The sequence below is a fragment of the Ursus americanus genome, chromosome 2 (assembly GCF_024610735.1).
Source record: "Ursus americanus isolate L20-20 chromosome 2, mUrsAme1.1.p, whole genome shotgun sequence".
In the NCBI taxonomy this organism is placed as follows: domain Eukaryota; kingdom Metazoa; phylum Chordata; class Mammalia; order Carnivora; family Ursidae; genus Ursus; species Ursus americanus.
This window is the reverse complement of record NC_142128.1, coordinates 49,352,330-49,378,983: the sequence shown is the minus strand read 5'-3', so window position 1 is coordinate 49,378,983 and position 26,654 is coordinate 49,352,330. Positions and strand designations below refer to the sequence as shown.

At 43.8% G+C, this 26,654-nt stretch overlaps 1 long non-coding RNA gene across 4 annotated transcripts in view; it reads left to right on the top strand.

Moving 5' to 3' along the window:
• The window catches only part of LOC123800143 (uncharacterized), a 66,105-nt gene extending 54,313 nt beyond the window's left edge, over positions 1-11,792 (top strand). For 2 of the 4 annotated variants that reach the window (XR_015721808.1, XR_006781827.2), the window contains exons 4-5: positions 4,400-4,519; positions 6,440-11,792. This is a non-coding gene — a long non-coding RNA (uncharacterized LOC123800143). Of the gene's footprint in view, positions 1-1,119; positions 1,326-4,399; positions 4,520-6,439 lie in introns of all 4 variants that reach the window. The other 2 variants (XR_015721807.1, XR_015721806.1) reach the window with 2 other exon arrangements.
• The last annotated feature ends 14,862 nt before the right edge of the window (positions 11,793-26,654 follow it).

Here is a 26,654-nt window from a genome sequence, read left to right as displayed (position 1 = left end):
GGATCCTCTCAGCAACGCCGTGAGTCATGTGGCATGACCCCGTCTTATAGATGAAGAAAAAGAAGCTCTAAGAGGTGCCAAGTGGTCCAAGGTCACAGAGCTGATAGGTGATGAAGGCAGGATATGGTGAAAGTTTTACTCCTGAGTGCATGCCCCTTGTTATTAAGCTATACCACCACCACAGATGCAAATGCCTCAGAATGCTCATTATTATTTTCACAGGCTCCATGGAATAAATTGTCCCCTCCTAGGCATTAAATGGTACATTAACTTTAGGCTGGATCAAACCACCGTTGTTACGTGATCTATTTACACCTTGGGGTTCCTTGTCTTTCGGAAGGCTTACGGCACTTCTCAGCTTTAAAGTCTTACATTCACCTGTGACATTGTTTTGTATAATTTTCTTCCTGTTGCATGCAAGGAAGCTAACAGGAAAAACAACTTTCCTAAGCTCACTCAAAGCATGAGTGGCAAAGCTAACAACTCGTTAGCTGACTCGTTGCTGCCTGAGGTGACTCAGATCCCTGTGTAGCCACTTCTGTAAGGAGAATTCCTCCCAAGGTAGTCTGGAACATGCTATATCCATTGGCCAGACCACTGGGCATTTCATACTTATCAAAGCCCCAGACGGTGCAGAACTCCTCTAGTGGGAATGTCTCCATAATCCAGCATGGTTACCCTACCCCAGGCCTGCCCGAGGGCAATCTTTGATACTGAAATTCTAAAGCACTGGAAGCCTTTGATGGTCTCTCTGGGGGAATCCGTACCTCACAGAGGCCCAGGAGGCTAGGAGGAGGACCGAAGGAAATTGAGTCCTGTCTCTCCGTCAGCATTCCTTGTGGACAGATTTGCAAGAAACTATGTAATGTGGGAGGTAAACTTGGAGCACAGGCGCCTCAGGCACTGTGAGAAGTTCCCCATTGGATGCCATGGAGAGGGGCCATCTTGGCATTTGGTGTAAAAATTGAAAAGGAGACCATTCATCCTGAGAGAGGTTGGTGAGAAGGTCTCTAAGTCTCAGAGTGTTCCTAGCGCCTTTGAAAGGCTCTTAGTGTTTTGGAAGGGCCGGCTGTCAGAGGGACATGGAGTGATACGGGTGCGTCATCGTGATATTCCCAGGACAAGTGGGAGGAGACCCAAGGAGCTCCTGGGAAGAAAGCTGACTCGACCGTGGGCCTTGCAAGGAACGTCCATACTTCTCATCAGAGCTCACAGACCCAGTCCCACAGCAGGGTCTTCCCAGAACTTCATTTCCTGGACAGACTGGAGAAGTTACCTCTACAGCCTGGCCATGGTCCCAGTGATACCAAATTGGGGGAAAGCAGGTAGGAAAGCGACTAGTTAACTTTGTGATAAATGGTATTGCTCCAGTCGCCACGCAGACTCTCAGTCTGAGCCTTTCTGCACGAGACCACCAATGTCCCAAGTGTCAGGGGCAGGATCACTAACCTGTCATGGGTTGTAGCCCCTGCTTCATGGAGCATGCTATCTACCTTCCTGGAGAGCTTGCTTCAGACAAAAGTCTCTCCACTCCCCAAGCCAGAGAGGATGAAAGGTCAGGAAAATGCCTCTGAGAAAATCCTGGTGCGTGCGTCCTCCTGCGTCATCTGGCCACTCGCCTTCACCCCTGCTCTCTCAGCCTACAGCTGCCACGCTTCTGTGCAGAAACGGGCCACGCTGGGTTCTCTCCGAGATAGATTCTTTTGCTGTTGCCCTAGTAACAGAATTATTAAACCAAGTTCCAGCCTCGGGAGTATTTGTGCCTGGTGAGGTAATGTCTGTCGCATGCAGCCTTTCCCTTCCCACCCCCACTCCCTCGCTTCAGGCCCTCTGTGCCTTACACCTAGACTGATGGACTCGGCTCCTTTCTGGCCCCGATGCCACCTGCCCACCCCCACCCCCCACACCGCGGTGGCTCCCAGCTGAGCAACCCCCTTTCTCAGGCTCAGAGACTCTGTGTTGGCCAAACCCTCCCATCAGCCTGGCATTCAGAAGCCCCCATCTTCATCCATACCACCTTCCGAAAGGCCACAGTCCTCCCTTCCCAAAGTCCACAGTGCTCCCTTCTGCAAGCCGACAGTGCTCCCTTCTGCAAGTCCACAGTGCTCCCTTCTGCAAGCTCACAGGGCTCCCTGCACTTCAGCAGAGCGCGCTGTGCCTGCAGGCCAGTGACAGGGAGCAGATCCAAGAGGAACAAATACGGAGAATCCGCAGGACTTAGGTAGTGACTGGTTGGTGGAGAGGCAATAAATATAGTGGAATGTTTAAGCATCTGGGCTTTGGAATGAGACTGTCTATAAAATTTGATCTCTCTCACTAAATAGCTGTGTGACCTTGGGCAGGTTTCTTTTTCTTTCTTTTTTTTTTTTAAGATTTATTTATTTATTTTAGAGAGAGAGAGAGAGAGAGAGTGCATGAGCCGGGGGAGGGGAAGAGAGAGGAAGCAGACTCCCTGCTGAGCAGGGCTCGATCCCACAACCTTGAGACCAAGGCCTGAGCCAGAGTTCGAGGCTTACCAACTTCACCACTCAGGCGCCCCTCGGGCAAGTTTCTTCCCTCAAGTCTCAATTTCCTGAAAGGCAACATAGAGACAATGATGGTACCTTCCTCATAAGGGCTTCTTTGCCCAATTGAAGATCTTCTAGAGAGTCCTTCGCTTCGTACCTGTGCACACAGACTCACAGCAGCCGTGTTAGCTGGGATGACGAAGGGGGCTGACAGGCGAAGGGTGACCCTGTGGGAAATGGGGCCGAGAGCAGCTCCTGATTTGGGCGAGTGGGGGGAAATCTCACAGATAGAGAATCCAGGTGCAGAAGGAACCCGCTGGTGAGGACGGATAATGTTTTCCTTTAGGGGGTTATTCAGTTTGAAGTGTCACAGCTCACTTAGATTGATTGTCACTGAGTGCCAGGCACTATGCTGGCACATTCCATACATTCTCCCTTAGATAATTCCCACAGCAGCCCCCCGAGATGAGGATTAATAACACATGAAAAGGTTAAGCAGCTTGCCCAGCTGTTAAGTGGCAGAGCTGGGGTTTGAACCCAGGTCTTTGCGTCTCCAGAGGCTGCACACTTTTTACCACTATATACACTGCTTCCTAAATATCATGACTATGGTTAGGAAGTCAGTCCCTTTGTGTGTGTGTGTGTGTGTTTGTGTGTGTGTGTGTGTGTGTGTGTGTATTGCACACACATGCGCTTTTAGTGCTAAGATGGTCTTTGGGGAACATAATGGTTTGTATTGCTTCCTGCCAAGGAAGGGGTCTGCCCCCTCATCTGGGGTCCCTGTGTGGAAATTTGGCCCCTGGACTTGGGGACTTCTTTTATGACACGTGTTCTCCTGTGCTTGTGCTCTGAGTCAGTGGCTCAGTGCTTACCTCTCCCTTGGTCTTACTGCCTCATTCCAATTCTCCCCCCACATGGTGTCCTTGGTCTTGAAAGTGCATTAGCATCTCTGAGCCTCAGTTTCCTCCTCTGAACAACTTAAACAGTTCTAGAATTGCAGGAAGCATCAAAAGAGATAGATGTTTCTTGAGGAGAGGGGCTGTTTCTGATTTCTCAACATTGCTGGGGCCTGGGCTAGAGCTGGGCGTAGCCCAGCTGATCTCTGAAAGAATGCATGACCAACTGCCTGCATAGGCTGTTACATATGGTGCTGGGTCCACCCCTTCTGTTTGAGCCTACTGAGATTGTTTCCTTTTCCACTTACTGCTGTCCTGGGTGGTTACCCCAGTTTCTGTGCTTGGGGATGACTCTGTTTAAACTTTTGGTGTCAGCTAAACCCCAGTGGCAGAATTGAGTTACAACACCGGTGTTGGGAGTATGCCCATATATGTGGTGGGGGATGGGGAGGTGGTGGGAGGTGGCAGGTGTGGAGGAGGGACAAGGGGGTAGCCTGGATCATATTTCCTCCAGGGACTTTCTTTGTAATGGAGAAAGGTGCTCTGAGAACCTAAGGGACATGAATTTACATGTAGTAAATGGAACCCATGCTATGGTTGAATCTTAAAGGCCACTGTGATGGTTACAGGAGGTGAGGACTTTGGGAGGTGATTAGGTCATGAGGGTGAAGCCTCACGAATGGGGTTAATGACTCATCAGAGAGGCCCCAGAGCGCTCCCAACCCCTTCTGCCCTGTGAGGATGCAAGAAGTTTGAGACCCGGAAAAGGGCCCTCACTCCACCATCCAGCACCTTGATCTTGGACTTCCAGCTCCCAGAACTGTGAGAAATAAATTTCTGTTGTTTATAAGATACCCAGGCTGTGGCATTTTGTTACAGCAGCCTGAATAGACAGCAGGGCACAATGAGTTGGCTTTTAACAGGAATTTTCTGTTCTTTTAATAACAATGCTTCAATATGACAACTTTTAAAATATTTTTCCCCCTATCATTCCAGGTAGTGACATCTTTGGTAACCTGCATCTGGATTTTGCTGCTATTTAATTAAGACTTAACCCTCTAAAAATGCACATTTAATAGAGTAAACCCTTGACTTGTTCCCTTTGAAGATAAACAGGTGAGATATCTTCTTGAACTCCGAATTCTGAGATAATTAAGATTAGTTGCCATAGAGAGAGAGAGACAGAAATGCATTAAAATGTATCATACTTTCCATGTTTAGGAAATTCATTTAGTTAAATATTCAGGGCCATAAAATCTACCCAGACCTAGATACCTATGAATCTGCTGGGCACACAGCCTCCAGAGTGATCTTTCCTTGTCAGGAAAGCCTTCTAATTGCTCCGCTCCTCTGCTCAGAAACTTTTCATGGCTCACCATTGTCCTGTGTATCTGTGGTGTTCCAGACCCTCAGGACCTGACCCAACCCCCTTCCCCAGCTCTTGTGCTACCACCTAGCCCCTAGGTGCTGGTCGGCGCCTGCTGGTACCTGCAGTGGGCCAAGCCTCTCCACATTATTTACCCTTCGGATTCTCTTTCTCGTCCTCTTATGACTCTGTGAGCTCATGCTCACTCTTCCGGACCCAGTTCAAATTCACATCCAGTTTAAATGCTGGGTCTCTTTGGATTCTTCCAGACAGAATAATCCTAGGCTTTCTTGGACTTTGTACTTTTATGACAATTCTCCTTATAATGCACCACAATTATGCATTTTTCCCTCTAGACTGAGAGCTCCTTGGGACCCAGGGACCAACTCATATGAGTATGTACAATACCTTATATGAATATAGACATATTCATATAGTATCTAGCTCATAGTAGGTCCTGAATCACTCTTGTTGGAGCAAATTAAGTGAACGGCATTACATTGCCAGTTAGTAGTATGTGTTATAAAGTATGATGTTATATAGGTTTTCTCAGGGAATGAATGATCCGACCCAGTGTTTTGTTGAAGGGGGGTTGTCTTTGCATTCCTGGCTGCAGGAGAGTGAAGCTAGTCTAGAGCTCACTGCTACCACTTTGGTTAAGTAGTAGAAAGGTCAAAGTTAGTGGCCACAAAAGAATCCCTTCTTTCCTAATGCCTATAACATCCTATGGACGCTCTGGACACTCAGCGATGGGAGGCCTTATCATTTGGTGGTTCAAGTGTGAAGCATGGAATGAAGCAGATGTGACTCCCAGCTGTGTGACTGGCAACTTCCCGAACTTGTCTTCATTTTTGCTATGTGTAAAATGGAGATAATCATATTATATTCCTAAAGTGGCTTTGAGCATAAATGAAATATGCAGGCCACACAAATGGGTACCCAGCATCCAGGGAAGTATTTAACAAAAGGTAGTAGCTATTATCTTTGTGCGGTTTTGTAATGGTTCTGGGTTATGAATAGAATGTATAACGGCAATGCAAAATGATGCACTAATGTAAGTTTCCCCCAAGAAATAACAAATGCAGTAATCATCACTGACTTGCTGGCGAGTTAGAGTATGGTTTGTTATTAGTAGCTGTTCGAGTACTGTCAGAGGCTAGAGCCAGTCCCAGAAATTTCCAAAAGAACTGCTAAACTAAGGTTGCAAGCCCAGCAGACAAGGTTTCCGGACCGAACAGTCCAACAATGTGTTTGACGAGGCTGGGTTCCAGCTGCATGGCTACAGACCTTCAACACAGCCATGCAAAGGGCATGCAGGGCAGGCAATCTCTCTGCCCGTAATGCCGGATTGTAGGAGCCCATTGCCTCCGGTCCTGCATAGGAAACCCCGAAGAGGAACTTTCTTGAGGCATTACATGGAGGCTACGTCGGCAGCCGTCTCTTGATTCTGTCCCTGTCAGACCTGTGACTCCCAAAGCTTATCATTCATTTTGACGAGAAGAGTGCTAGTATGTAATCTCTGACGAATACATTTATTAAAAATGGAATCTCCTGTCCTGAGTGTTCTCTTAAGGATTCCTCCCTCTGATAATGCATTACCAAAGCAAAGAGTTGCTTTATTTAATGTACTCTGTTTTTATGATACTTTGTTTTCTTTTTCTTATTTAAAGGAAAGAGCTTTCTGCAGTCAACCTACAGTACACCGGATTGTGGAGCATGGGAAGGAAATGATGGGTGTGGAAGTCCGTGAAAGGGGCTGAGGTCTGAGATGACTAGGGTGTTCCTGAAGGTTCCAAGAGTGCCCACGGCTGGCCCCCAGCCCTTGTAAAATCCGCAAGAGACCAGCGCCCCTTCTGAACCTCTAGAAGTTGTTCCATTGTGAACTCATTCTCCTCCTCCCTCCTCTTCAACGGCTCTGAAAACCACGAGCGGAGCTGAGGGGCAGGCTAACTGAGGGGCACTTGGAGGGAGATCTAGCCGGAAAGAGTCTGGAACTGGAAATTTGGGGACCTTGGGGAACTGGGAATTTGGGGACCTGAAGTTTAGTCCTGGTGCTTTCCTAAACTCCCTGTGCAACCTTGGGCAAGCCCTTCACTCTCTAGGCTTCTGTTTCACCATCTGTGAACCAAGGGAGCTACGTCTTTGGGTCTCGGGTACGGTGGAGCCAGGCCAGGGACAAGCAGTGGGGCGGGAAATAGCCCCTTCATCTCCTACCGAAAGGCACATATCAGCTGTCCTTTATGAACACCTTGTCCAGTCAATGATGCATGATTCTGAGACTGGTGCAATTTGGAACTGGAAGCCTGGAGGTTTGGGACAGCCAGGAGTCACTGGGAGCGCAGGGGAGCTATAACCTGGAGACAGCAAAGCAAAGCTCTGTTCTTCCTTGGCGGGAGGGGGAGTGGAGGGGTGTCCTTCCGCGAGGAGCCACCATGCCGGGAGCACGTCAGAATAGTATATTTGTATGAAATCAAATTCTGGTCTTTGGCCTTGGTGGTAAGGAACCTGCCCCCCATAAAACAAAACAAAACAAAAACAATACTTAGAGGATGTGGTGGTATTTATTCAGTGAAATCAAGGTGAACTGAACAAATCTGAGGACCTGGTAGAGCATGAGGGGAAGTTGAGGAATTTTATCAGTAAGCAAAATGTGTCCAATTAGAATGACACAAGTGACAAGACAAAGGGATTTTTTTTTAATTGAAAAGTTAGTTCATGCCCCTGGGGAGTAACTCAGACTGTTCAAAAAATTATCATTGAAGAGCACATTTCTCTCCTACTCTCACCTTTTGGTCTCCATTCACAGAGGCAACCACCTTTTACAATTTGTGGATCCTTCCAGAAGTATTTTAGGTGTCATCTGCATGTTGCTTCTTTAGGTGACAGTATACTGGAAGACTGTCCTATAACAGCAGGTACAGCCATTAACCGTTTCAACAAATATTTGTGTGCTGAGCGAGGGTCAGTTACTGTGTAGGCTTTGAGAATACAGCAGGAGAAAAGCAAGATCTCAGCCCTCAACATTCAAGGGGAAATACCAGAAAATGAACAAGTAAATGATGATTATGTTAAATATAATGTCAGGTAGTGATAAGTGTTATGAAGAAAAGCTGAAAAAGCTTGGGAATAGAAGTGATGGGGCTCTTTCATCTATCTACCTATTTAATATAATTTTTTATTTTAATTCCAGTATATTTATTTTTTGAAGGTTTTAGACAGATAATATTTATTTTTTCTTGTTTTTAATTTTAATTCCAATATAGTTAATATACAGTGTTAGATTAGTTTCAGACATACAATACTTCAACACTTCTGTACGTTACTCGGTGCTCACATGGAAAGTGTACTCTTTAATCCCTGTCACCCATTTCACCCATCCCCCCACCCACCTTCCTTCCGGTAACCAGTAGCTTGTTCTCTATAGTTAAGAGTCCGTTCTCGGTTTTCTTGGTTTATCTCTCCCTCCGCCCCCTTTGTTCATTTGTTTTGTTTCTTAAATTCCACATATGAGTGAACTCATATGGTGTTTGTCTTTCTCTGACTTATTTCACTTAGCATAATACTCTCTAGCTTTACCCAGGTTGTTGCAAATGGCAAGGTTTCATTCTTTTTTATGACTGAGTAATATTCATTGTATACATACATCACATCTTCCTTATCCATCCATCAATTGATGGACACTTAGGCTGCTTCCATAATTTGGCTATTATAGATAATGCTGCTATAAACCTAGGGGTGCATGTATCCTTTTGAATCAGTGTGTTTGTGTTCTTTGGTTAAATACCCGCGAGTGCCATCACTGGATTGTAGGATAGCTCTATTTTTAATTTTTTTGAGGAACCTTCATACCGTTTTCCAGAGTGGCTGCACCAGTTTGCATTCCCGCCACCAGTGCCATAGCGTTCCTTCTTCTCCACATCCTCACCAACACTTGTTGTTTCTTGTGTTGATTTCAGCCATTCCGACAGGTGTGAGGTGATACCTCATTGTAGTTTTGATTTGCATTTCCCTGAGGATAAGTGACGTTGAGCATCTTTCCATATGTCTGTCGGCCATCTGGGTGTCTTCTTTGGAAAAAAGTCTGTTCTTGTTTTTTGTCCATTTTTAAATTGGGTAATTTGTTTTTTGGTTTGATTCGTGTAAGTTCTTTATATATTTTGGATACTAACCCTTTATCATTTTGATATAGTCCCAATAGTTTGTTTTTGTCCTTATCTCCCTTGCCTCAGGACACATATCTAGAAAAAAGTTGCTATGGCTGATGTCAGAGAAATTACTATCTGTGCTCTCTTCTAGGATTTTCATGGTTTCAGGTCTTATATTTAGGTCTTTCATCCGTTTTGAATTTCTTTTTGTGTATGGTGTAAGGAACTGGTTCAGTTTCATTATTTGGCATGTAATTTTCCAGTTTCTCCAACACCATTTGTTGAAGAGACCATCCTTTTCCCTTTGCATAATTTTGCCTCTTTTATTGAAGATTAATTGACCATGTAATCATGAATTTATTTCTGGGTTCTCTGTTGTGTTCCATTGATGCATGTGTCTGTTTTTTGCCAGTACCATACTGTTTTGATCATTATAGCTTTGCACTATAACTTGAAATCTGGGACTGTGATGCCTCCAGGTTTGTTCTTCTTTTTCGAGATTGCTTTGGCTATTCAGGGTCTTTTGTAGTTCCATTTTGGGATAATTTATTCCAGTTTTGTGAAAGATGTGGTTGGTATTTTGATAGGGATTGCATTAAGTCTGTAGATTTCTTTGGATAGTTTAGACATTTTAATAATAATAATAATCTTCCAATCCATGATCATGGAATATCTTTCCATTTCGTTGTGTCACCTCCAGTTTCTTTCATCAGCGTTTTATAGTTTTCAGAGTACAGGTCTTTCACCTCCTTGTTTAAGTTTATTCCTAAGTAGTCTATTATTTTTGGTGAAATTGTAAATGGGATTGCTTTCTTAATTTCTCTTTCTATTATTAGTGTATAGAAATGTAGTGGGTTTCTGTACATTGATTTTGGATCCTGATCGGGGGTTCTTTTAGGTAAGTTGGTCAGGGAAGGCCAGCCTGGGAAGATGACATAAAGGAGAAGAAGAGTGGGAGCATGGACAAAGATCCCAGGGTGGGGGGCTGTGCCTGGCCTGTTAGAGCAACAGGAAGGTATGGCTGGGGGAAAATGAGATGTGGTTGGAAAGGAAGTCACAGAGGCAGGCAGGGGACACAGCCCACAGATACTGAGGTATTTGTCTTTTATTCTAAGTGACAAGTGAAGCTATTGATGGTTTGGGCAGTGGGATAATAGCTGATGGATGTTTTACAAAGATCCTTCTGGCTGCTGTGAGGTGACCAGACTATCAAGGGGCAAGAGTGGAATTGGGGGTGACCAGCTGACCAGGTGGATGTGGCCATAATCAGGAAGCAGGTGACGGTGGCTTGGTCTAACTGATTTTTATTTTGGGAATAGAACCTGCCAAATGTGGGGTGTGAGAGAAAGGAAGTGAAGTGATTCCCAGATTTTTGTTCTGAATGGACGAATGTTTTGCATTTACTAAAATGAGCCATGGGGATGGAGGGGCTAGTGTGATGATTGCTATTTTTTGGCTCAGCTGTGTTAAACTCAGGATATTTATTTCATGTCCCAATGCCAACATTTAGAAGGCAATAGTGTGTCTGAATCTGAAGGGCATGGCTTAGGTTAGCACTGGAGATAAGAAATTTGGGTGTCACAGATGATAACCGCTGGGTCTCAAGGAGCATCAGAGATTGAATGCAGAGAGAGAATGTAGGGAGAAGGCCAGGACCAGTTCCAGGGCCCCTCTAATATTTAGAGGTTGGGAAAAGGAGGAAGGGCCAGCAAAGGAGACTGAGATGGGACAGCCAGGGAGGAAGGAGAAAAATGTAAGAACGTGGGATCCTGGAAGCCAAGCGAGTATTGAAAATGTCGGATAAATCTCCCAATTCTTTTTCGTGTTGGTACTGCGTTCTGTTGTATGGCTGTGGCATAGCTTATTAAACTAGGTTTCTTTCCATTGGCATTTAGATTGTTACCAGCCTTCTGCGGGTAAACAATGCCATAGTTAGTGAGCTGGACTTCATCAGTAGTTCTGGGTAAGGCGATCATAGGGACGGAACTGTTTAAAGAACTCTGCCCTTGAAGCAGAATGAATAGCACTGGCTTGTGGAGAGCACCATTGTCACACATATAAATGAATATCAGGGAGGCAGAGTTCTAAGAGTAGGAAAGCCCTTTAGAAACCACTGGTCCCAGCCACTGCTTCTATGGGAAAGAAAACAAACTTGTCCAAAGTCATCTGGCCCTTCGGGCACAGCTGATGGTAGGACACAATCTCTTGACTCTCAGTTCACGCTTGGCAGAACTGCACGTTGCATGCCAAGGCATTTCCAGCGATCAACTCCCCCAAATTTGCTGAGCTGCAGTGTGCAGGTGTGGCTTGATTGAAGGTAGTGAGGTGAAGGTGAATGAGCAAAGCTTTGGGGCGAAACTGACCTGGAGTGAAGCCTGTCTCCAGCTCTTACTAGATGTGCATCAAGGTACTTGACTCTGAACCTTGTTCTCTGTCACATGGCGATATCACCACTCACAGCTGATGTGGTGCAAACCCCCTGCCCCACCCTGCATGGTGCAGATGGTAAGTGGGACCCCCCCCATCTGCTGCTGCTTCCTTCCAATGCGGTTGTTATGAGAGGCAAATTGGAAAGTTCCTCCTAAACCTCGAAGGAAGCAAAGACCTCAGAAAGCCAACCAAAAACAGTATTCTGTATGGATGTGTGTAATTTAAAGCTTTGTTTTGTTCTTTTTTTTTTTACATGTTACACTTAATTATACATTTTATTTTATTTTTTTTCATAATAATATTTTTATTATGTTATTCACCATACAGTACACCCCTAGTTTTTGATGTAAAGTTCGATGATTCATCAGTTGCATATAACACCCAGTGCACCATGCAATACGTGCTCTCCTTACTACCCATCACCAGCCTATCCCATTCCCCCACCCCCCTCCCCTCTGAAGCCCTCAGTTTGTTTTTCAGAGTCCATAGTCTCTCATGCTTCATTCCCCCTTCTGATTTTCTTTTTTTCTTTATCTCTTTCTTCTCCTACTGATCTTCCTAGTTCTTATGTTCCATAGACGAGAGAAACCATATGATAATTGTCCTTCTCTGCTTGACTTATTTCACTTAGCATTATCTCCTCCAGTGCCGTCCATGTTGCAGCAAATGTTGAGAAATCGTTCTTTTTGATGGCTGAGTAATATTCCATTGTATGTATGGACCACATCTTCTTAATCCAGTCATCTGTTGAAGGGCATCTCGGTTCCTTCCATGATTTAGCTATTGTGGACAATGCTGCTATGAACATTGGGGTGCATATGGCCCTTCTCTTCACTACGTCTGTATCTTTGGGGTAAACACCCAGTAGTGCAATGGCTGGGTCATAGGGTAGCTCAATTTTTAACTTTTTAAGGGATCTCCACACTGTTTTCCAGAGTGGCTGTACCAACTTGCATTCCTACCAACAATGTAGGAGGGATCCCCTTTCTCCACATCCTCTCCAACAGTTGTTGTTTCTTGCCTTGTCAATTTTTCCCATTCTAACTGGCATAAGGTGGTATCTTAGTGTGGTTTTGATTTGAATTTCCCTGATGGCTAATGATTTTGAACATTTTTTCATGTGTCTGTTAGCCATTTGTATGTCTTCATTGGAAAAGTGTCTGTTCATATCTTCTGCCCATTTTATGATTTGTTTATTTGTTTCTCGTGTATTGAGTTTGAGAAGTTCTTTGTAGATCTTGGATACCAGTCTTTTATCTGTAGTATCATTTGCAAATATATTCTCCCATTCCGTGGGCTGCCTCTTAGTTTTTTTGACTGTTTCCTTGGCTGTGCAGAAGCTTTTTATCTTGATGAAGTCCCACAAGTTCATTTTATCTTTTGTTTCTCTTGCCTTTGGAGATGTGTCATGAAAAAGGTTGCTGTGGCCGATGTCGTAGAGGTTGCTGCCTATGCTCTCCTCTAGGATTTTGATGGATTCCTGTCTCACATCGAGGTCTTTCATCTATTTAGAGTTTATCTTTGTGTATGGTGTGAGAGAGTGGTCAAGTTTCATTCTTTTGCATGTAGCTGTCCAATTTTCCCAGCACCATTTATTGAAGAGACTGTCTTTTTCCCACTGGTTGTTTTTTCCTGCTTTATCAAAGATTAGTTGCCCAAAGAGCCGAAGGTCCATTTCTGGGTTCTCTATTCTGTTCCATTGGTCTATGTGTCTGTTTTTGTGCCAGTACCATGCTGTCTTTGTGATCACAGCTTTGTAGTACAGCTTGAAATCTGGCATTGTGATGCCCCCAGCTTTGTTTTTCCTTTTCAACAATTCCTTGGCGATTTGGGGCCTTTTCTGGCTCCACTAAAGCTTTGTTTTGTTCTGAAAGTAATGTCCTACCTCAAATGTCTCAAAGTAAGCTGTGAATATATTAGAGCCATCACTCTGGGAAGATGTGTGATGATAAGACTGATAATGATGAAGGAAAACAGAAATCCTTTAATAAACCTCATTTTATTTTATTTTTTAAAATATTTATTTATTTGAGAGGTGCCGGGGTGGCTCAGTTGGTTAAGCATCTGCCTTCGGCTCAGGTTATGATCTTGGGGTCTTGGGATCAAGTACCGCATTGGGCTCCCTGCTCTGCGGAGAGCTTGCTTCTCCCTCCCTCTGCCTCTCTTTGTCTTTCATGAGTAAATAAATAAAACCTTAAAAAGAATAAAGATTTATTTATTTGAGGGAGAGAGAGCAGGGGCAGAGGGAGAGAATCTCAAGCAAACTCTCCGCTGAGCAGGGCTCTATCCCACAACCCATGAGATCATGACCTAAGCCCAAACCAAAAGTTGGACAATCAACCGACTGAGCCACCCAGATGCCCCAGTCCTCATTTTAAAATAAAAACCCTGTTTTTCTGAGTATAAAACCTTTTTTTTCCTGATACAGATGCTTTTGGCAAAAACATGGGAAACAGAAAAGTATGAAGAAGAAAGTAAAAGTAATGCATAATTCCATAACCACTATTAACTTTTGGGTGAGCTTCCAGTCTTTTTTCTATGCAGATTTGGCCATGTGCTGCTCGAATGTCCCTTCACTAGAGAGCTGGTGAGCTCTTTCAGAACTGGCCTTGGCATTTGAACCAAAGTCCCGTTTTCTAGAGCTGGCCCCAGCTGGTGCCCGTGCAGGGATGTGCCATGACAGCCGGGCTATTTTTCAGGCAATTTCTCCTTAGATGGCTATTGGCTTTTTATTTGGCTTTGGGACATGAAATATCTATGTTTTTATGTAGACTGATGGGATATTTTTTTCCTCTTTGGACTTCTTCCAGTGTTTTTATGCCTGAAAAATCTTTCTTTGTCAGAGATCAGGCAAATTTTCAACTACGTTTTCTCCTTTTGTTGATAGTTTTATTTTTTAAGTCTTTAATCTGTCCAAAATGCATTTTGTTTGATGGTGTCAGAGGAAGGATCTAGATAGAGCTCTTCTTAAATAGATTTCTTAGCAACACTTACTGCTTGACCAAAGGCAAGTTACTTCACCTGCTTTAACGTCCGTTTCCTTATTCCGAGAGGATCAAGGAAATCCTGCTTCACGGGGTTGGGTTGAAGAAAAAAACAGGTCATGGATATGAAAGCATTTTATAAATGCTCTAGAAATGTTGGTTTTTGCAGCTGTTAGTGAGAAAATCGGGTGTGATTGCTTGTTTGGTGTAGTCTTGTCCCAGTCTACTTGAGAACATCCCCAACGGGGCTGGCCCTCAAAATCCCAACAAACCCAAGGGTATTGGGCCCACAGAGAGGTTTTAGGATGCCGCAGAGGAGTTCAAAGGTAGGCTGTGTATTAAGTACATTTCAAGGGTGCATATGTTTATGGGTGAGGAGTGAAGGAGAATTCAGTCTGTATTGGGGTGGGGGTGGTAATCTATCAGGGAAAGCGGCAAAGGCTTTCATGAGCGGATAGTATCTAATGAGGAGAAACATTTAATTATTTGTCTCTGAAGTCCTAAAGGACCCCAGAGCGGTTGGGAGTTCAGGAATGATGGGAGACACAGGGCCTGGCATGGGAAGAAGGAGGGTTTTCCAGGCATGCTGTGCTGTTTGGGAGCTAGATCGGGGGCCGGTGGAAGTCAGGCTCAGAAGGGTGAGTGGGACCGTGCTGTCTTGGCGTGGCCACAATTTCAGCTCTTCGTTTAGACGAGGAGAGAGATGTTTTTTTTTCTCATCAGAGGGAGATGCAAAAGAAGTTTGCTGGCAGATAGAGCCAACTCTTAACCACGAAGGAGAGAATAGCTGAAGAACTTACATTATACAAAAGGCTTTCAAAATTTAACCCTTTTACCTCCAAATTATTTACTGACTTGTTTTCTTCTTTCCTCTCTTTTTAAAACTACAAGCATGTTTAAAGTGTGTTTAATGAGGGAAGGCTGCAGGATGTCTGCAGTCTGATGGAACCCTTAAAAGAATACCGTCCCTAGTAAGGTAGAGGAAAAGTATGGAAGAAGAAAAATAAGACGAAAAGTACGTTTTTCAAAGTTAGGAATTTTGTCTCCATTTTTTATTTCGGGAGTTTAGTACAGAGAGCAGGATGCGGTGAGTGTGCTATACGTACTGGCTGGTTGAATTAGGGAGGGCACACGCTAGATAAATATCCTTTGGTTAACTAAGAGTTAACATGGTGCTCTTGAAGAGTAATTGGTGGTGGCTGGGTTATGGTAACACTGCACATTCCCCGCTAAGTGCACATTTCCTGTGCAGGACATGGATTTGATGGGCCTTTTTAAAGTAGGTGACTTAGGCGGTTCTTTTTATTGGGGGGGCAAATCAACATAATTTGGTCTGGCTTTGGAACCTAATTTCCCATTATTCCTCATCACGGGGCCTTCATCCTAGCCAGGCACATCTACTCATTTATTCCCCAAATCTGAATAGACTGCACAAATCCTGCCTCTGTACCTTTGTGTATGCTGTTCCTTGCAAAGGCTGCACCCTCTCCTCTCCCCTATCCTGAGATCCTACTCTCCTTCAAGACCCAAATCTAGCTTCTTTTGTAAAGCTGCCTCAAAACCCTTCCAACTTTCCTCCTTTCCCTGCACTCTCCTCCCCTCTGAATTTCTCCCCTCACCGTTACTGTGTATATAATTTATTCACACTCACATATTCCGATGTAAAGTTAGTGTTTTATATGCATATACTTAAATCTCCAACTAGATAGGGGTGCCTGGGTGGCTCAGTTGGTTAAGTGTCTGACTCTTTTTTTTTTAAGATTGATTTATTTGAGAGAGAGAGAAAGAGAGTGTGCTCTTGCACGAGTTGGGGGAGGGGCGGAGGAAGAGTGAGAGGGTCCTCAAGCAGACTTCCTGCTGAGCACAGAGCCTGACATGGGGCTCGACCCCAGGACCCCAAGACCAGACCTGAGCCGAAATCAAGAGACACCTAACCAACTGAGCCGCCCAGGAACTTCAGTTGTTGAACTCCTGATTTTGGCTCAGGTCATGATCGAGGGTAGTGAGATTGAGTCCCATGTCAGGCTCTGCGCTGGGTGTGGAGCCTGCTTAAGATTCTCTCTCTCCCTTTTCCTCTGCCCCTCCCCTACCCCCTCAAAAAAAAAAAAATAAGTCTCCACCTAGATGATATATTTCTTATTGTCTGAGATCTAGTTTTATATTTCCTCATTAGCCCCCTCACACCCCACCATAGTGCTTTGTATAAATCTGGACCCAGACCAGGTACCCAAAAGTTATTGATAATTTGATAATTTTAGAAGATTCTATGATGCTCATCTCCAGGTAAATTCTCTTTGTGATGCTAACAAGGCAGGAACAAAGGCAATCTTTGATTTAGCTTCAGGACATTGAACAAACCATCAAGGGGAACAAAACAGTTGCTGTGAGGGTTCATAAGCTACTGGTCACTGTTCCTCCTTCTGAATTCTACTGGCAAGTCTTGCTCCATGGATGAAAAGCAACTGAGGCATGATGCTGTCCTCTGTGTGCAGGCCAAGTGTGGGAGACAGTAAGGACACCAATGACTATAAGACCGCATGGTAAATATGATAGAAGTATATGGAGAGGGTTATGGGAGCCCAGAGGGAGGGCATCAAAATGAGGCTTGGGTAGGTGATCAGGGAGGATTTCCTGGAGAATGCAGCACTTGACCTAAATTTAGGCATGGAAGAGAGGGAGGAAAAGATTTTGTTCACCATCACAGTCCAAGTCAGGAAAGGGTGTGTGGGGAAATGTAGAAAGGGAACTTTTCTAAGATAAAGTTATTTTACAAAGAAGCAGCATTGGGAAATCAAGGGAATTTAATTACAACTGCCTCACGAGCAGGATTTGAAAAGGAGTGGGAGGCTCATGGAAACCTTAATTGCTGAGAAAAGTTAAGAGGAGAAATATGACAGAAGTAATAGGTCTGTATGTATGTCATGTCTGATTTGTCATTTTTCTAGACAGGCACTCTGCCTCCTGCCTTCTTCTAGGTTAGAGAAAAAAAGATCCTTCAGCTGCTAAGGTGAAGATACCATTTAGGATGCAGAAATGGGACTTGGAAGTACTCCTGATTCCTTTTAGGGAAGAAAAGGTCCATCTCAGGTTACCTCATTGCTAAGAAGAATAATAAGCATTTGTTCAGCGATAATAATGTGTGAGGTGCCTGAAAGAGCCCCAAATCAGGCTAAATATTTCTTCCTTCCTTTAGAAAATAAAAAACAGCTTGCCTGATTTCTCTTCCAATTTATTCTTGTGGTTTTCCATTCCTTTGGAAATCCAGGAGGATGCTTATTTTATGAGCTTTCGTAGACCGGCCCTTCCATATGCAGAGAGGGTGTCCTTGGGTGCATTAAGCTGTGTCTTTAAGATTAATGCAATATGCAGAAAAGTGTGATAAATGATACAGCATTAGCAACTTTTAGTTTGTAAAGCGGCTGCATGTTGAAGGCATCTGGAAAAATCGTAAATCACAGCACAACCAGAGCATAAGTAACAGATGTCAAGGCAGAGGAGTGGCCAACTGAGAAGGCTGGAACTAGACCCTCCTGGGTTGTCCACACAGGTATTTCTTTCTTTTTTTTTTTTTTAAAGATTTTATTTATTTATTTGACAGAGATAGAGACAGCCAGCGAGAGAGGGAACACAAGCAGGGAGAGTGGGAGAAGAAGAAGCAGGCTCATAGCGGAGGAGCCTGATGTGGGGCTCGATCCCATAACGCCGGGATCACGCCCTGAGCCGAAGGCAGACGCTTAACAACTGCGCCACCCAGGCGCCCCCACACAGGTATTTCTAGAAAGAGGGAAGGATGTAAGGATGTTTCAGTATAGAGGGGCTAGAGGAAACAAGTCTGTTGGTACACAAAAAAGAGAATCAATGTGGCTGAGAAATGAAGAGGCTCCATACATGAGTAGAAGGGTAGACCATCTCTAAGGTTCTGCCCAACTCAAACTTTGATTCCATGACTCTCTGAAAGAGGACTTAATGAGATTTTTTTCATAGACCCTAATATGTCATAGACCAACAGAGCCCTTGGATATATATATATACACATACACATAAATTATATACAGCTTATTTATAACTAATATATAAATATATTATTATATTTAATTCATATAAAAATCTATATAATATAACTATTAAAGCTCAGGAAAATTATATATAATTATATTTATATATAATGTTATATAAATATGCATATTTATATAAAATATACAAATATGTAAGCTATATAAATATATAATTATATAAACAATTATATAATTTTTCTGAGCTTTAATACTCTACATTTGTGTAGTACTTTACAGTTTGTGGAGACTTAATCTCACAGACTCTTTTGGTTATCTGTTGCCACAATGATGCCGTGTAACAAAGACCCATGCAATCTCATTGCCATACAACACTAAGTGTTTATTGCTCACGTGTCTGGAGGTTTGTTATGTGGCTCTGTGGATCTTGGCTAGGCTTGCTCGCATAGCTGGACATGGGCTGGCTGTCAGTTGTTCTAGGATGGCCTCAAGCTGGGGTGACTTGGGTGACTCAGACCTGACCCATGTCTCCTATCTTTCAACAACAAGCTAACGCAGACATGTCCTCAGGTAGCAGAAGAGGGGGCAGAAGAGGCACAAGAGAGTGAGCAGAAATATACCAGTCCTCATACACTTATAGACCCTCCAGAGGAAGTCATAGGGATGAACTCAGTGTCAAGGTGTGGGGAAATGTGCTCCATTTCTTTAGTTAGAGAAGTTGCATGGGGCGCCTGGGTGGCGCAGTCGTTAAGCATTTGCCTTCAGCTAAGGGTGTGATCCCAGCGTTCTGGGATCGAGCCTGTTTCTCCCTCTTCCACTCCCCTGCTTGTGTTCCCTCTCTCGCTTGCTGTCTCTGTCAAATAAATAAATAAAATCTTTAAAAAAAGAAAAAAACAAGTTGCAAAGCTACTTGATAAAGGCTGTAGATATAGGTGAAATTATAGCAATCTACTACAGAGATATTGCCTCACTTAATCCTTACAGTGTAACCCTTTACCCTTGAAGACTGGTATGATTCCTGCTTTTACAGATTAAAACATGGACACCAAAGAGGTCAACAATTTTTCTGAGGTCATGTGGACCAGAGGAACTGGGATATTGGTTCTCCTGCTATAAAATCAAGGCACTTTCTATTGTTCCACAGCATGCTTAATTAAGAACATGAATCCCAGGAGTTTTGTCAGAGACTTCCTAGAGGTAGACTGGTACAGTATGTGCCCTCAATGTTGTGTGAGTTGGAGATACACAAACTTTTACTCGTCTATTCTTATCATTCTATATAAAATATAATATTTTAACAAAATAATGTATCAATCCAAGGTATTTACTAGTCGTCTAAAAATTGTTTGTTTGTAATTAGTTGGTTGCTTTGTGTATTTGTCAGAGTAGGCTAAATGCTGGAAGTACCCCTAAGTCTTAGTGATGTAGTAAAAAGTTTATTTTTTGCTCATAATGGCCAGAACTCAGGCATGTGGCCACATCTAATGATACAGAGGCTGGCAAATATAATTTAACTGTGTGGAGAAAAGAAGATATTGATAAACACTTAGCAAGACTCAAAGGAATGGACCATAGTGTAGTAAGTTTTACAGGGAGACTAAGAGGTATGTAGTAGGTGATGGAAGGTATAACAAAGGAAGATGGAAAAGAGGAGCCCATAGCTTGAGACTTTATCCAAAGAAACATGTGGACTCTTGGATCTAGGGCATTACGTACAAATATACTCTTCACTCAGTAGGCAGGATGACCCTTATGAATTAGAAATTTAAGATTTTTAATCTGATTATGTCACTCTCCTGCTTAAAAGCCTTCAATGTCTACTCTAAGAATAAATGGTTAATGTGTGTTACACAGTCTTCCGAAATGTATCCTCTGTCTGTCCAGCCTTATCTACTGTACCTTCCCATTCACCCTTTCCCCCTTGACTATAATGGTCTTTTTTATTTGCCTTAAATGTGAGGATCACTCATCTGTAGGCCATGAATCATGATATTTCTTCCATCTGTTCAGAATCTTCTTTTCTGAAACTCGCTTCTCCATCTTTCTTTTTTTGGCTGAGACCTACTCATTTGTCAGTTCTTAGCTTAAAAATTACACCCTCCGAACAACCAGAGATAGGTCCAAAATTAAGATACCAAACCACAGATCCAAGAAGCTCAGAGAACACCAAGCAGGATAAATACCAAAACACACACACGCATCTACACATATTATTCAAACTGTTAAAAGCCAAGAGATATTCTTGGAGGCAGCTAAGAAAAAAGACACAATGCATTTAGCTATAACAGCTACAGTGGACTTCTCGTTAGAAACTATACAAGTCAATGAGAAACAAACTGAGGACTTCAGAGGGGAGGGGAGTGGGGGAATGGGATAGACCGGTGATGGGTAGTAAGGAGGGCACGTATTGCATGGTGCACTGGGTGTTATACACAACTAATGAATCATCGAGCCTTACATCGGAAACCGGGGATGTACTGTATGGTGACTAACATAATATAATAAAAAATCATTAAAAAAAAAAAAAAAGAAACTATACAAGTCAGATGACAGTGGAGTCGCATTCTTAAATTGCTGAAAGAAAAAAATGTCAACCCAGAATTCCATACCCAGCAAAAACACCTTTTGAAAATGAGAGAGAAATAAAATCTTATCAGACAAACAAAAACTGAAAGATTTTACTTCCAGCAGACTTAGGAGTACAAGAAATGTTAAAGGAAGTTCTTCAGGCAAATGAAAATGGTATCAGACAGACTCTTGGATCTACACAAAGAAATGAAGAGCACTGAAAATGGAATAAATGAGGATAAGTTTAAATGCATTATTTCTTAAAATATTTTTTTGCTTTGTTTTCTCCTTCTGGGATTCCAAATACATGCATATTAGCCTGTTCAATATTGTCCCACAGTTCTTGGGCACCCTATTTTTTTTTTTTTAACTCTTTTCTCCTTTGGGTTTCAGTTTGGGTAATTTCTATTGACCTATCTTTAAATTTACTTATTCTTTCCCTGGCTATTTCAAGTCTACTGATGTGCCCATTGCAAGCATTCTTTATCTCTGTGGTTATGGTTTTCATTTCTAACATTTCCACTTGATTCTTTCTTTACAGTTTCCCTCTCTTGATGGAAGTCACCATGTATGTTTCCTATCTTTTCCACTAGAGCCTTTTAACAGAGTAATCATATTTATTTAAAATTCCCTGTTTGAGGGGTATCTGGGTGGCTGAGTCAGTTGAGCATCTGCCTTCAACTCAGGTCATGATCTCAAGGTCCTGGGATCAAATCCCAGTTCAGGCTCTCTGCTCCTCCCTCTCACTCTCCCTCTGTGCTCTCTCTCTCTCTCTCAAATAAGATCTTTAAAAAAATAAAAATAAAATAAAATTCCCGGTTTGATAGTTCTAACATCTGTGTCATCTCTGAGTCTGGTTCTGTTGATTGCTTTGCCTCTTGACTGTTTTTGTTGTTCTTATTTCCTCATATAACGTGTAATTTTTTTGATGAAAGCCAGACATCTTGTATAGGGTATCAGGGATCGAGTTAAATAGTTGTTTACACCCGGAAGTGGGCATGTCTTTCCAATTCTTAGCACTTAGTTGGGGGGACTGAATCTGTCTACTTAGGAGTTGCACCAGTGTGGGACTTGTTGTTGCTATGGTTACTTTCAATAGAACACAGTTTGAAAATTCCTCAGGTGTTCAGGGTTGTGGCTGGTTTGCTGGGTATTTCCCCCCCAATGTCTGCTCTACCCTTGGGTGTAGATTTTCCCTTTGTACTGTGCTTCCATGGGGTCTCTCACCATGCTTTTGCACCTCTCTCAGCAGTAGAGTACTGTCACTAGTTACTAGATGCTTGTTAGCCTGGTGGTGGGGAAGCATTCTCTGAGGTTCTGATTTAAGTCTCACTTGTAGTCAGGCCTTGTGTCTCTGGATCTTGGGAACAGTGCTTTCACAGTGGTTGTCCTTTATCTTTCGCTATAGGTCTGGGTCCAGAACATATTCCTGCTTCTTCCCAAGGCTGTAGAGTTTGCCCCTCCACTCCCAGCTCCTTCCCCCGCCCCCCCCCCCAGCTGCAGTAGCTTTTTCACCAGTGCCCTAAGAGTGACAGGGTTGTTGCCATTCCACCAACATTTCAAGGCTAAATTTCACAGGGGATAAGAATCCAGGTGGAATTTCATGCATTTCCCACAGTGGCTGCTGCTTCTTTTTCCCAGGCCTACAGCACGTAGGATGCTGCCTGAAGACTCATGTCCTGTTCCCCATCTTTTTGGTGTAGACTTAATGAGGTCTGTGGAGGAAAACCAGCAAGAGGCTGTGAATTTGCCTTTGTCTATGTCCCCAGGGGTTCTATAGTCTTTTACTGGCCTAGGCTCAGCCTTTAGCAATTTGTGAATTATTCTTATCTGGGTCTGGTGACATTGGCCCCAAATAATCAAGTGCTTATATTTATCTCTCTCGAGGTACCTGTAGTTCCCTTGGATTTAGCATTAGCTGGTTCCTTCAGTCCCAGCTCTCTGATGGGCTCAAAAAAAGTTTTTTGAATTTGCAGATTGTCCATCTTTTTTTGGCTGTAAGGGTAGGAGTGATGTTCTTTCCAGTTTTCTACATCCTAAGTGGGAAACTAACACATCATTCTTAAAACATTTGCTTATCAATTTTTCCATTTTACAAAAGTGTAGGACAGTATTGATTATAGTGTCATTTCCAGACCATCTGTATCAGAATGGTAAGCTTATTAAAAATGCTGATTCTGAAGCCAATTCCAGGCTTATAAATTTGAAAATCTAAGGGGCATTCATTTTACCAAGCTTCCCAGGTGATTCTCACACATTTTGAAAATTGAGAATTGTTGAATTCAAAGTTAGTCATGAACATTTATTGGCACTTATAATGTGCAAGGCATGCTACAAAGATTATCTTCTTTAAATCTCACAAAAAACCTATGATATAAGTACTTTTATCATCTTTATAGACTATGCAGCTGGGAATCAAAGAGATTAATTTGCTTGTCCAAGGTAACACAGCTGGGATGTGGCAGGGGCCAGATTTGAACTCAGATGTTCTGAATCCCAAGCCCAAGATCTTTTTAAAAATTGAGATATAACTCACATCTCCATCTTTTAAAGTGTACAATCAGTGGTTTTTATTATAATCACAAGATTATACAGTCATCACCACTATCTAATTCCACATTTTATTTTCATCACCCCACCCCTGCAAAAAGAAACTTGGTACCTGCTAGCAGTCACTGCCCATTCCCCACTCCCTCCAGCTCCCTGCAACATAATTTACTTTCTGTCTCTATGGATTTGTCTTTGCGGGACATTTCATGTCAATGCAATCATACAATATGGGGCCTTTTGCATCTGGCTTCTTTCATTTAGTAAAGCCAGAGATCTTAACCACTATGTCAGAAAATTAGAAATGGGATTGTATCTGCTTAGACAAAAAGGACTTACACCTGTCAGCTTGCTAGTCAGGAGGAGACAGGATACCCAGGAAACACAAAGACAAGAATTCCATTCAATTTAATGAAGACTAATAAAAACCACGTGTGTGCCCCAAGGGAGCGGTTTGGCGTGGGGAGCGGGGTATCTAGGTTGTGGTCTGGGTGTCCGGTTCCGGCTGCACCCACCACCCCGCCTCCCCCCTCAGGGCCCCAGACACCGGAGCAGCAGGGTAAGCCCGCGGGGGATGAGGAGGCGACGGGCTTTTGAGTTTTGTCCCCGCAGACGTGTCTGCAGAAACCCCAAGTCCGCGACCCTGGGAAGCCCGGCAGCCGTGCGCAGCTCGGGGCTGGGATGGAGTAGCGCCCCTCCCACCCCCACCCCCACCCCCACCCCCACCCCCACGCAAAGTCAAGTTCTCAGACCCTCAAGAAATGGTGGAAGGAGCTGCAGAGATGCCTTCGTCAGGAGGTTTGGTCAAAACTCTCCCTGCTTTGCAAAAGTTTGTGGGTTTGGTTTATTAGTAAAAGTTGAAATGAAGAATTGGCATTAACATAGAAAACAATTTGAGTACCTCTGGAGAGCAAAATCTAGAACGGGATATTCGGTGTTGGTGCACACCAGAGTGACCTCTAGAGTATGATACAAATAGATTTCTGGGTTTCTCTTCCAGGAAATTCTGGTTTTGGGGTCTACACAGGGCCCGTGTCCTGGATGCTAGCAGGCCTTCTCAGGTGATGGTGATGTCACTGGCCGGGGACAAGCTGGCAAGCACAGCTGGAGGGTAATCGTTCTCTACTTTTAATGTGCATGTGAATCATCTGAAGATCTTGTTCAAATTCAGAATCTAATTCATTCAGCAGGTCAGGGATGGGGCCAGAGAGTCTGCATTTCTAATCACCTCCCAGGTGCTGATTTGCTATTCCGGGGACCCCCTTTTGAGTGGCAAGGCTGTAGGGGATACCTGGTTAAAGACAGAAAGCCCTGGTTCTCACTTAAGGTGCATCAACAGCAGCGAGCCCTCATACAGCTGATTTTAAGCCAAGATGAAGTGGGCTGTCCCAGTAAAGACCCAAATCCGTTACAAATGGAGACACCCCTCTCCCCCTGGGCATCGTTGCATGTTCATAATGAGACATCCAGAAAAAGAAAATGGTGTATGTGATATTTGACAAACTGTTTAGCAAGATAGGAAAGGGTCCTACATCTTGGACACCGATTTCCATCCCGAACAGTTAATATCTTCAGAAAAAATATGGCAGCTAAAGAGGTAAGCCCTAATTTTCCAGAAAGTTCACTGATGTGGAAAACTTCATTTCCTGATAATGCGGGGTAAATCTGTGTTTTGTTGGGTGCTCCATATGTTGCTGGTGCTCATGAATTGTTCAGTTTTATTATCCTCATTAACAGGGATAATGCTTGCTTTTTAACAATCATGATCGCCATCTGGAGCCTGGAAAACCATAGTTTGAGGCTCAGGTAGAAAGAGGAGACTGTCCTGATTGGAGTCCTAGCTCACTTATTTCCCCACTGCCCCAGCCCTGTTTGCATCCAAAGGCTTGGCCACCAGGTGCCCAGGAACCACACGGACAGATTTGATGTTAGTTCTGGTTCAAGAGAAAACAGAAAGAAAGCAAAACAGAGTGAAACTCAGAGAGCGCAGGGAACGTTTGGCTTTGACTTCACTGTTCAGTTTCATTCGAATCTTAACAAGTATTCATAAGGTGGCTTTCCCCGTGTGTTCCCCTCACAGCCCTGGTGACCTCTAACTATGCGGTGACATGGTGACAAGCTGGCTGAAAGATATAGCCAGCATTGCCCTCCCTACTCGGGGGCCGAATTGGATTTGAGCACCTGAGCGTCTTTGTGCTTCAAGAGGATTGTCTTGTAAGGAGGAGGTGGCTAGACCACCAAGTCCTGGTAACCATAGCAACCAGGCACACCTGCCCTTGTGGGTTCTTGAGGATGTCTCTCCAGACCTTTCCCAGACCTAGCTTTTCAAGCTTCCCCAAACTGTTAGCAGCATTCTGAGAGCTGCTCAGCCGTAACAAGAGGAGTACTGACCTGTCTTTTCCTGGTACCTTAGACAGGGCCCCACAGGGAATGGGAGGAGCTGGAAGAACTGGGGAAGTGATGAGAACAACATGAGCAAAAGCTCGCCAAGGAAATAAAGCACCTGCTTTCAATCACCAAAAACAGAAGATAAAATGCTCACGGTAGAGAAGGCACTCAACCCACTGTAAGGAATTACGCCTGAAAGTTTCCTGGAGGGGCGGCAGGTAGATAGTTGAGTCAGAGATGGTTTTCTAGAGAAGTTGAGTTTCCAGCAGGTTTCAGGGGGGAGGCAGAAAGGGACAAAACTCATGGTGGTAAAAAAAGGAGGGGATGTTAGTAGTTCTTCTCTAGGGGCTGTGTGTTGTGATAGGGGCAGAGAGGGGGACGGGTACTGTGATGCTGAGCAAATGGAACAGGGTACCGCAGGCCATATGGCTGTGGTTTGCAGGCCTGATCCATCATCCTAAACAGCCAGCTCCAGAGTGGGCAGACAGTAAAAGAAATCAGGCCTCCCCAGGTTCTGTCCTCCCTCAACTTTCCAGCCTTTCTTCCCACCGTGAAGACTCCCCCACACCCCACTCCTCCCCAGCAGCCTCTTCCTTGCATGTGGCTTCGAAAGCATCAGTGCCATCCCATCAATTGGTACCAGATTGAGAAGAGCTTGAGAACAGATGTTGACACTGCACTGAAGCTTAGAACATTACTGGGGGTCAGCCAAGCCAACTCTTTGTGGTTTCTTGACCGTTTCTCTGCTGACATGTGGACATTCACTACGAATAGTGAATGTTTACGCCAAAGAAGTGGGAGGATGTGCAT